Genomic DNA, 12,926 nt, shown 5'->3' on the forward strand with positions numbered 1-12,926 from the left:
TTATTCCTTCCAAATCAAATAAAAATAACCAAAAACATACTTCTTCTCCCTCCATTCTTTCACCTATATTTTTTTTAGTCCATAATTTTCAAATAAAATGAATTAGCAAAAGATAAAGTTAGGTAAGAGGTCCCCACGGAGTACCGTGGTCGTTAGGGGTGCTTAACACCTTCCCCGATCGAAACCAACCCCCGGATCCAAAGTCTCAAAAAAAGGGTTTTTACTCATTTTTTCCCTTCCCACGAATAAAAAATGAGAGGTCCAACGATCAAAGGTTCAAAACCAATTAATGTTTTGACACCCAAAAATCATCGACTACAGTATGGCCTCAGTTTGTTTTACCCAATAATTTGGCAAAGGGGGAGATTGTTGGATATTTGTATGTTGGCTTCATTATTGCTAAAACAAATATTCATACGTGATGTTGGATATGATGTTCCAACATCCTGACACGGTTCAGTATGCCCTGATTTTGTGCCTTGTATCGCTTTCTTGGATGTTATTTTTTGCGTGAGATCACTGAAGATTTTATTCACGTGACTTGTGGTCCAAGAGACGTGTGTTTCTAGAAGATGCAGAGACGGTTTAACTTTGTCTTGTTTCTTAAGTATGTTGTTGCAACATTTAAGGAAACAATATATATGCTTCTAGAATATTGTGGAGACTGAATATTTTATTTGGTCTGTTGATTTTTTAGCCTATGACGAAAAAGCCCATATTGTTGAATGACTATATAAGGAAGACTCAGACCCAAGTTTTATTCACCAATTCAATGTTATCGAATTGAGTCTTTTAGGGTTTTGTTGCTAAACCTTTAGCTTTATTTTGTGAGCCTCTCTTTGTGTCTCCTTGATGCATTGAGCTGGACCTATAGTTGAGTTGTATCAAAACCATTGAGTGAGAAAGTAATATTTTTAGGGGTTTGAGTTTTTTGTTAATTGTGAGCCTTTCTTGTATCACCTTGATGCAAGCATATGACTGTTTTATTGACTTGTAAGCTCTCACTACTCCTATACTTTGAAGCATGGTCGTAGTTTGTCTTTGAAGGTAACTTCACCATATTGAGTTGTAATCTGATAATCACATGGGCTGTGATTGACTGAAGGAAGTGAGATGGGATCTCAGATCTAGGAGTTCTTAGGTCGAAGTCAAGACCGGTAGGTCCTAGGTCTAGAGTTTTAAACGAGGAGTTTGCAGAGAACTTAGAATAAGGACTACACAAGTGGATTTCCTTCCTGGCTTGGTAGCCCCCAGAGTAGGTGTGTTTGTCACCGAACTGGGTTATTATACCTTATGTAACTCAGCAAATCACGCATTTGAAACTCATCAAAACATGTGATAAAAATCTGATGCTAATTTGTGCTTACATAAATATGACAAGTCTTTTGTTCGTCGCAGGAAAACGCTCATGCAACAGCTTGGTTATAGGGTTCATGGCCGCTTTGCTCCGCCTCCACCACAAATCACAATGCATTTCTCCCCGCGATGATGGCCAGTACAACCACTACACTCATCTGGGATGCTCGAACGCGTTTGGGGCAGACAACTATCGCTCCACTCTAGTGCAATCGCGACCGCTACAACGGATATTGACAACAGAGGCTTACATAACACTACAATAAACAACAACTTATGTAAGTAATTACTACTAACAACTTGTATTCTCCTGATACAAGGAAAAATAAAGACAACAAAAAAAGCTCAATTTAAATTCATCTCCCACAAATATCACTACTTATGCAGTCCATTTAACACAGTCACTAATATGCCTACACATCCTATGAAGCATGAAATCTGATATAAACATGAGACACACGACACTGACACGGTAACGCTACTAATATAAAAAAGAGGCACACAATAAGGCTGTAATTAGTAGCTAAGCACAGATTAATAAAATAACACAACTAGAAAGAAACCAAGCAAATTGTCATATTAAAATACAGATCATCGTAACCCATGATGAAACACAAAATCATAAAATAAATCAACAAAAAAAACAATACCCAATTGAAAAAAAAATTACCCCAAATTTTAATAGGTGGGTGACGAGGGTTCAATCGAAGTTTGTATTTCTAGGTTCAATCATCAACCAATTGATTGAATTCTAGGTTCAATCGAATTCTAGGACAAGCATTGAGTTCACCTAGGTTCAATCGAATTCTAAGTTCAATTGATTTCTGTTTTAGGTTTTCTAGGTCCATTGAGTTTGTGAGTGACGGTGAGTGAGAAGGATTGACGAGTTTGTGAGTGACGGGGGTTTGTGAGTGACGGTGATTGAGAAAGCGGATAGCAATTTCGGAGTCTGTGAGTGAGAAGGAAGTTTGGTTGGTTGACGATGAATGAAGATTAGACTTTTGGGTAGGGATTATTGGGTTTGGATTTCTGAAGTGAGAACGAAGATTGGATTTTTGGGTTTCTGGATTTGGAGTTGCAAGATGTAGGTGGAGTTGTATTTTTGAGTGTTTGTGTTTCTGGGTTTGGTGAGTGAAAGGCCGAAACTGTGTTTTGTGAGTTATAAGGGAAAGTGAAAGTAATTTAAGCGAAGATGACCTTTTTTTCTTCAAGGGCAACAATAGCACTTTCTTAAAAGCGCTAACTAAGGTGTAGTAACTAATAGCGTTTGTGCAAAGCGTTATCTAACTGTACTCAAATAATAGCGTTTTCACGAAAGCGCTAAGTAACACTCGTGCGTTTTATTTTTAATAGCGTTTTTAAGAAAGTGCTATTGAATTGGCACTATTAAAGCTTAAAATTGTGGTAGTGGTGCCTTTTACTTTTCTGTCCTTTATATTTTCCTTGTTGTGTTTGTTTTCTGCTAGTACGATGTTTTAAACATTACATTCAACATTCGTATTTTGTGTCTGATGTTTAAACATCGTATAAAACATTAGGAAGCTAGTGTGCCGGAATTTCACAAACATCATAACACAACAATAGAAAAATATACCCTAGAAAGAAGAAAAGGAGGAGGAATTCCGCCTTGAATCTCTGATGCTTGACCCTTGCTCTGAACCGTGAATGTTTTTGAATAAATATAATAGTGGGCAAGGGTTTCTATTTGTAGCATCATATTACTTAGGGGTTAAGAGAATAAAACTATGCTTTTATCCGCCGATCCAGCTTGAAAAACAAGCAAAACTGGGTTTTTACCCAGTGCCATGCGCAGGGGTGCACATGGTAGTCGCAGGGGCGCTTGAGGCATCCCCTCATCTGTGATTTCTTGAGGGGAAACTCCATGGAAACTTGAAATGAATTTTCTTCACTTTGTATTGTGTTCAACAACCTTCTAAGAAACCTTGATCTTCAGTTCTTCAACCTTGATCCTTCACATGATATCTTGAATTGATGATTTACATAATTCCTCATTACAAAAACACTCAAAACACATACGGAGTTGCAAGATCTAGGATAAAACTGAATTACACCCACTCGGGTGAAAACAATACAATATGTTCCTCAAACCATTGACAACTCCTCCAACTCTTATTTTATTTGTCTCCAAATGCATTGAAAAAGTACTAAAAATTTAGCCAAAATGTCATGTGATGCTCTGTCATCAATAACCCAGTGATCATAGAAACCATCGAATTTAGGAATGGAAGGTTGAGCGGAATTTGCAGATTCTGCCGTGGATGAAGCTTAAGAATTGAGAGAAAGAAGATGAAGAATAAACAAACGTAACAGTTTTGTAACAAAATTTCCCGCCAAAAGTTGCGCTTTCTAACTCTTGGTACAAGCCCTAACAAAGACTCTAGATACCACCTGATAGGGGAAGAGTAATTTTTTATTCATTATTGTCAAAGTTACATCAAGTAGGTACTTATTTATAGTAAAGTATCAAGGGACTAAGAGCTAGCTTGCTTTACAAGTAAGCAATGAAATCTAAGTCTATAAGACACAAAACAACTCAAGTGATAAGCTCTAATACCTAACAAATTTTCAGTTCGTGAATCATGAAAATAAAGGATGGGTTTGGCTGCTAAATTCGGCCAAAACGTACTTTGTTAGCGGTGCTTATGATTATTTGATATCAATGGACAATAATGATACTAATGGTAATTAGGATGCTTGGTTAAAAGTGGTTTTGCTTAAAGTTAATCTGTTTGTGTGGCGTTAGCTTTGAATCACATATGTTGTGACTAAGGATAAGTTATTACGAATCTCACAATTCATATTAACTATCATTCGCTAAAATAAATGTTAATTTTGTATATGTCAATGTTAATTTTGTATATGTCAAAATATGAAAGTCACTATTGAATCATTAAGATATCACCAACCAAAAAAAAGCACCGTATATAAACGAACCAACCAAAAAAAAATTTACAAACCTCATAAATCGAAAACACCATTAAGATATCACCAAAACTAGAATCAACACCAATATCGCAGCCTAACCTCCTTCGAAAATGTCATGGAGTTTGGACGTTGACTTCTATTTGTGCCAATCTGGCTTGAAAGTGACAATTTTCTGGAAGGTGGAATCATGAAAATTATAAAGAATTACCTCGTACTTAATTAAATCTTTCCCGGAAGGTAGAATGAAGATTGAAACATAAGTCAAAGGTTTTTGATTCGATCGAATAATTCTTTACATATAGGAGAATAATCTCTTCATATAAGTCAAGGAATTACCTCGTACTTAATTGTTTTTGATACAATTTTTAAATTGGGGAAACCAGATAGAATAATATCTTCATAGATTTATACCCCACCTGAAGAAGCTAACTATACATCAGTCCAGTCTTTATCTATTACTCCCTCCGTCCCGGAATAACTGACCCATTTTCTAAAAAAAAGTGTCCCAAAATAACTGACCCATTTCAATTTTCAATACAACTTTCATCATTCCCAATACAATATAACACTAAATAATACTACTTTTATCATTCCCAATACAATATATTTCACTTTCCCCTTTATTTATACACTTTTCTTAATATGTGTGAAAAACCAAAGTAGGTCAATTATACTGCGACGGAGGTAGTATAAGTAAAATAATAGAGTTTTTTGAATTGACTTATTAAATACAATATCAGCATGATTCAGGTGACTAGATAATATATATATATATATATATATATATATATATATATATAGAAGATCACGCAACTTGATAACAAAAAGGAACCATGCAAAGCTTCTTGTTTTAATTTGAGGAATTAAACAATTTTTTTTTAAAAAAAAAATATAACAAAATCATCTTAAATAAATATAATAAAATTATATATACTAGCGAATAGACGGACACATGAGTGTCCGTCTTTTCGCTATTTTTATTGTGCTAACATTTAAAAATTATGAACGGTGTTCTTTTGATGAAATTTTGATTTTAATTAAAACTAAAAATATAAATGTTTGTTGCTTTCAAGCTAAAACAAACCAAAGTAACCATGATTATCGATTTAAATGACACCAAGAATATAAAAAAAATTAATCTAAAATCTTTTTTTTAATGACACGAACAACAATCTTTATTATAGAAAAAGATGTTTAAGTGTATAATTGAGATAATGAAAAAGTAAGTATAAATATATTCATTTAATTTGTTACATGTGTTATACATCTCAAGTCAAGGAATGACAAAATCAATGAACCCCTCACACAATAAAACAAGAGTGAAAACTAAAACAATATAAAAAAACTTATAAACTTCTATCAAGAACATCCAACCGCAGTCGAATAAGAGGAAGACAGCGTACATAACCCCTTAGTCAACAAACCCCTAGACAACTCCATTGCAAGACACTATCGTTGCCAACACAAAAAAGTTTCATGATCCCACTCATAAAAGAAACATGTGTGCCTAAAATGTTTTCCTAACAACTACTTTGAAAGATAAACTTAACCATATGCACCAACTGAAGCAGAGACGACTTCGTCTAAAAAAATATGACAACATTTTGGGATATCCACGCAAGGATCACACAATAGTTTGCCAGATTCATAAGAAACTTAGCCTCTCTTTTTTCCCCTCCTAATGTTGAGGCAAAATCCCTAATTAATTGTAAAGATAATAAACCAATATGATTAAAGAATTAATGGACTTTGATTATTTCCTTGGTATTTAACTTGTGCTCTTGAGGGTTTTACTAAGACAGGAACAAGGCTTAAATCATACCAAGAATCAAGTAATCAAAGGACATTTGATTTCAATATCTAACACTGAGATCAGAAAGTTAGATCAGAATGTTGCTCAGAGATCAGAATGTTCGCACAAGAGATCAGAAGGTTGCTTCTATACAAGCCCAGAATCTCAAGAACATAGATCAAGGTCATGCAAGGCACATGTGACATAAATAAATGTCAAGAGAAGTACTTCTGCATGGATCAAGCAATAAAGGCATCTATGATGATTAAAAGATTAATGGACTTTGATAGTTCTTGGTATTTGTGCATTCTTGAGTGATTAACCAAGACACAAACAAAGTTTAAATCATACCAAGATACAAGAAATCAAAGTACATTTGAATTCATGAACTAACTTTGAAGTTCAGAAAGTTAGTTCAGAATGTTGATCAGAAAGTTGATCAGAACGTTCTGATGATAGTCCAGAAGGTTGTTCATAAGCAAACCCAGATTCATCAAGAACGTGAAGAACATGCAAGCACACTTGACATGAATTAAAGGTCCAGAAAGGTACATCTGCATGGATCTATCAACAATAAAGGCATGAACAAAGATTTATGTCAAAAGGATCTTTAATGTTCATCCAAGACTATGAACATTAAAGTACTAGGATTATTCCAATGAGAATATCATCCTAGATGTTCCATTCACTGCACTTTAGTCGTGTCTCTACTATTAGGATTGATTACATCAAACGTAGTCTTACAAATCATCCTAAAGTAAGCACAAATGAAACATTCTGATGATCAGAATGTTCACTTCTGCACATGCTTCCAGCCATGAACAGTGTAGTTGGTAAAAAGAAGAAAAAGGTAACAAAAGGAGATCTTGCATCAGAGATAACTTGTACTCTGAACAAAATCAAGCAAATCTCCTAGAAGCATGGGCCTGAAGTTGCAGACCCACTATCCTCTCTTTCCTGCACAAAGTCCAAGACAGATTTGGTTCACTTTATCCTACTTTTCCAGCAACTTTTGAAGCATATGGAGAAGCTACTTTTTGGAGGATAAAACTCAAACAAATCTCACATCACGTGTTGGGCAAGCCAAGAAATTCATCCAACATTCATCCATGATGAACCCAGATGAAGAACATCATGAATTTCCGACATTCTGATGAAGAACACAGCAACATTCTGATGTTCATCCTGGGAACGCAACAACATTCTGATGGTCAGAATGTTCACCCAGATTTTCAAGTAAAAGCTTGTGGGGCCCAGGACACATGGCATAACACCATTGGACACCCTACAACGGCTATTTGAGCCCAAAGACTCTATAAATACAGATCTAAGGCTCAGCAAAACCTGCACCAATGCAAAGCATACAAGAAAACATCTCAAATATGTTTGAAGCTTTAGCATTCGAATTGGTCATCACTGAAGGCTCCTTCTACCTTCTTTGTAGTGTAAACCAATTCTTCCTTATCTTGTTACAGATAAGTTCTCCCTCCTTTCTTCTCTGAATTGATCATCACTGAAGGGTCTTTATACCTTCTTTGTAGTGTAAATCAATTCTCTTTGTTATCTCTTGTAAAGATAACTTCTTCTTCTCCCTCCTCTGTTTGTTTCTCAAACATTCAAACTCCAAACATCTTGTAAACTCTCATCTAGCTTTAGGGGTACTAAATTGTTAGTTTGAGCTGAAGATGTAAAAGCCTAAATGGGTAACTTAGCAAGAAGAAAAGAAAGTCTCATCTAGCTTTAGGGGTACTAAAGTGTTAGTTTGAGCAAAAGGTGCAAAAGTCTAAGTGGGTAACTTAGCAAGAAGGTGCAAGCCTGCTGAGGCTTAGAGAATACAGAGTTGTAAGTGTTCAGGTGAACACATATTGTAAAGTGCAAGATTTGAGAGGTTATCTCAAGCATCATAGTGGAAACTCTCACAAGATTGTGAGGAGTGGACTAACCCACATTGGGGGAACCACTATAAACTTCTGTGTGTTCTTTCTCTTCCCTTTACTCTTTTAAATTCAGTATACACTAAACACACACAACACATTTACTTGATTAAAACTGTTTCTGCATAATCTGCACTAGAACGTCAGAACGTTCTGAAGTCAGAAAGTTAACTTAACCATTCCAAGTAAACTACTTGAGAATTATTTTTAAGTTGCAGGTTAATTTTTAAAGGGTCACAATTCAAACCCCCCCTTCCTTGAGACTATTTTATCCACTTCAATTGGTATCAGAGCCTGGTTCTATGGGTTGAGCACTTAACAGTGTATGAGGAAAAGATCCAGAAGGAAGTGATGTCAAAACCTGCAAATCAAAGTGCATGTCACATCTGAATGATCTCTGAAGAAGAAGATGCAAAGATGGCAACCAGAGATGATTCTGAAGAAAAAGGAGAAGTCAACACATGAGTAAAGACAAACACAAGAAGTAAAGAGGTAAGAAATTATAATCCTTATCTTTTATATAAAGTGTTTAATAATATCTCATATGACTCATGCATTTTATCTTAAAAGTATGAACTTTTAAAATAATAACTTTTCTTGTAAAAAGAAAGAAAATGTGAAACTACTAATCTTGAATGATATATCCTAAAACCATTCAAAAATTGTAGCACTCTCATATAAGAAACATAAGATTCTCAATAAGCAAAATTTGTAAGATTTAGAAAAATCTGCATTTTTAAAGCAAAATGTTATTTTGAAAAGAGAAGTAATATTTAAAAAAAAAAAAAAGGAGGACATAACCAACTTTATAAAGTATGTTAAGACCTTTCAAAAGTACTGGTTTAGGATTTATAACCTATCACAAACAAAAGTGATAAGGTAAATAAAAATGATCATTTTGAAAAAGAACTCAACATTTTTATAAAAAGAAACTTGAGAAAAATCCTCATTTCAAAAAGACATTTTTTCCTAAATTAGATTGGTCTCAAAAGGTTGAGATTGGTAAAACATAATTTTCTTATTACAACAAATCTGATTATCTTAAATCAGAATGTGGTCATAAGAAAGAATCTTTCAAAAAGAGAAACACTAACCTTCAAGGACCCAAAGTAATATGGGTACCAAAAAGCTTTGTCAATCTGTGATGCAGGAATATTTGCTTCCAAGATTATATGTGGAGAAAGTGTTCAAACACTAGAAGATAAGCAAATGGCATTTGCAACTAGTTTTGATCACAACACAGATGATCTAAAACTCAGACTTCAACACTGATGTGTTTCACGATGCTGGGAAAAATAGTTCAGACTGTTCAAGAAACATCTGAAACTAAAGATCAGAATGTTCAGGTGTCTGCATATCAGAATGTTCAAGAAAATGCTCCTGATGCTGAAGCTACTCAACTCAAAAAAATTGAAAGGTTCAAAGTTCATCCCTCTGTTTTCAAGCAAAAACAAAAAGACTTCTCAAATTCTATATGAATTGGATTTCACACTCACATTCAAGCATCTTAAAATGTCTCTGAAAAAGTGAAGTGTATGAGAAAGATTATCAAATCTTTAACATAAAGAATTTGACAACAATGAGGATTTTCCAACAATGGATCAAGACATCCCTGAAGAAACCTTCCAAGAAGCTGCAGACATTGCTAAGGAAGCTGTTCAGAAGGTTGATAAAGCTCAGAATGTTGAACAACGTCAAAAGGAAGTTGATGTTGCCGAGAATGGAAGTCAGCAAGTTAAAGCAATACCTCAAATATTGAGATTGCAACCAATAAGGTTTGGTGTTGCGGATTCGATGTGAAAACCACACCAATAATAAACTTGATGTGTGGAGCAAATTAATACCAAGCAATCAATCGAAGTGGATGACAAAAATAAAACAAACAAAATAAAACAGCAAGAGAGGAGAGAGAGAGAGAGAGAGAACACGAGAATATGTTTACCCAGTTCGGTCTAATGATGACATACTCTGGGGGAGAGAGCAGCTCTCCGTTCCACTATAATGATATGAGTTTCTTTACAAAGAGATGTCAAAGGGTTACAAGAATCAGTCTTCAAACCTAATTCTACCCAAAGTCCCAGCCTCTTCCCGTGACCAAGAGACTCAATCCTAATAGTCCTTTGTTCAAGGTGAATCGAAAACAAACCCAACCCTAGTGTTGTTGCCAAGAGAATTCTCTATAAACCCTAGTTTTTTATGTTGGCTTCTAAACCCTGTTTTCTACTCTACTTTCCATCTGATACAAGGCTTATATTTATAGTAAAAGTAACCCTTAAAATATGGAACAAATCTGCACTGAAAATACGTTTTCTTTATTTCCTTCAGCATACCATCGTGCCACGTTACGATTCCATCGTGGCACGATTTTTCCAGTGCTTGCCTCAGGATCTGAAACCACCAATCGTGGCACGTTGCTCTCCATCGTGGCACATTGCTTCTGAAATTCTGAACCTGATTTTAAGTTAACTCTTACAATTCTCCACCTTGACTTCAAATCAGTGATGATGCCAATTTAACCATCAATCACCTTGCTGCTCTCTCCAACCTTCATCTATTCTTCAATGAAGTTAATCAAGTCCAAGCAATGCTTGAATCTTGATATTGGTAATGATTTGGTGAACATGTCTGCTGGATTTTCTTCCGATGCCACTTTCTCTACCATGATCTCCTTTGTCTCAATCATGTCTCTAACAAAGTGCAAACGAATGTCAATGTGTTTTGTTCTTTCATGATAGACCTGATGATTTGCCAAATGAATGGCACTTTGGCTATCACAATATATCTTCACACACCCTTGACTAATCCCCATTTCTCCAATCATACCTTTCAACCATATGGCTTCCTTGACCCCTTCAACAAGGGCTCACAAAACCAGCCTTTACAAGGAACTCATCAAACCGACGATACCACTGCCTTGGACTTTGCTTCAACCCATACAAAGATTTCTTCAACAGACATACTTTTGAATCATCTTCTACGAAACCTTCTAGTTGTTGCATATAGATAGTTTCTTCCAACTCTCCATGTAGAAATGCGGTCTTCACATCCATTTGTTCTAACTCAAGATCATACATGTTAACAATCGCCATAAGTATCCTTATAGAACAATGTTTTACCACCGGTGAAAAGATTTCATTGTAATCAATCCATTCCACCTGAGTAAAACCCTTTGCTACAAGTCTTGCCTTATACCTTGGTGCTTCGACCCCTGGTATACCTTCTTTCTTCTTAAACACCCACTTGCTTCCCACTACCCTTTGATTCTTAGGTAATGAAACAAGTTTCCAAGTCTGGTTCTTTTCCAATGAAAGTATTTCCTCATTCATTGCCTTCAGCCAGTCCTTGCTTTCATTGCTTTCTAATGCTTCCCTGAAGTTCTTTGGTTCCGAGTCTTGCAATTCTTCAGCTGCATTCAAAGCATAACATATGAGGTCAGCATAACCGTATCTAACAGGTGGATTAATTTGTCTCCTTATCCTATCTCTTGCTAGCTGATAGTCAGGATCAATTGTTTCTTGGCCTTCACTCTCATCAGGTACTGGAGTCTGATCCTCCCCTTCCCTTTCATCAGTGGTAGGCTCCACCTCAAACTGAATTTTCTCTACCCCCGTTTCTGAGCTTGTATCCAGGTCTTTGCACTTCATCCCCATGCGGGTCTCATCAAAAGTAACATCCCTGCTTATAATAAATTTTGATCCTCCAAGTTCCATCTTCCACAGTTTGTAACCTTTCACACCTTCAGGATAACCCATGAAAATACACTTCACAGCTCTAGCATCAAGTTTGTCCTGTCTCACATGAGCAAATGCTAAAGCTCCGAAAACTTTCAAATTAGAGTAGTCTGCCGGTCTCCCACTCCAAACCTCCATAGGTGTCTTGAGATCTATCCCTGTTGATGGACATCTGTTAATCAAATATGCTGCAGTACTAACAGCTTCTCCCCAGAAACTCTTGGACAATCCAGCTCCCAACAGCATACACCTCACACGCTCCAACAAGGTCCTGTTCATTCTTTCAGCAAGACCATTCTGTTGAGGTGTGTATGCCACGGTTCTATGCCTCTTTATACCTCTTTTCCTGCAAAACTCATTAAACTGCTCTGAAACAAACTCCAGGCCATTGTCAGTTCTCAACACTTTCAGTTTAGTTCCAATCTGATTTTCTATAAGTGTATGCCATTCTTTAAATTTTTCAAAAGCATCACTTTTATTCTTCAGAATGTATACCCATACCCTTCTTGAAAAATCATCAATAATAGACATGAAATATGAACCTCCCCCATGAGTTTTAACTGATGCTGGACCCCAAAGATCCGAATGAACATACTCAAAAGGCCTACTAGATTTATGCACACCCACCCCAAACTTCACCTTGTGTTGTTTGCCTAATGTGCAATTATCACAGAAATCTAGTTTGTTCAATTTTTCATTCCCTAGCAAACCTTGTTTAGCTAGCTCAACTAAACCCCTCTCACTGACATGACCTAACCTCAAATGCCACAGTTTAGTTATGTCCAGAGTGTCTACACTAGCAACCGATGCATGACCTATAACAGTGGAACCATCTAAAATATATAAACCATGTATTTTAGACCCTTTAGCTATAACTAATGCACCATTAGAAATTCTCATCATACCACGTTCAATTCTAGTACAATATCCTAGACCATCAAACATGCTTATAGATATTAAATTTCTCTTAAGTTCAGGAATATACCTCACATCCTTCAAAAGGAAATCACGATCATCAAACATTTTGAGACGGATAGTACCCATACCTTGAATCTTGCAAGCCTTATTGTTACCAAGGCGAACAACTCCACCTTCCTTCAGCTCCAATGTTTCAAAGTACTCCTTTCTCGGACAGATGTGATAAGAGCACCCAGAGTCCAAGACCCA

This window comes from Medicago sativa, chromosome 6 (genome assembly GCF_051527215.1).
Source record: "Medicago sativa cultivar Bolivia chromosome 6, Bolivia_mono, whole genome shotgun sequence".
Lineage (NCBI taxonomy): Eukaryota > Viridiplantae > Streptophyta > Magnoliopsida > Fabales > Fabaceae > Medicago > Medicago sativa.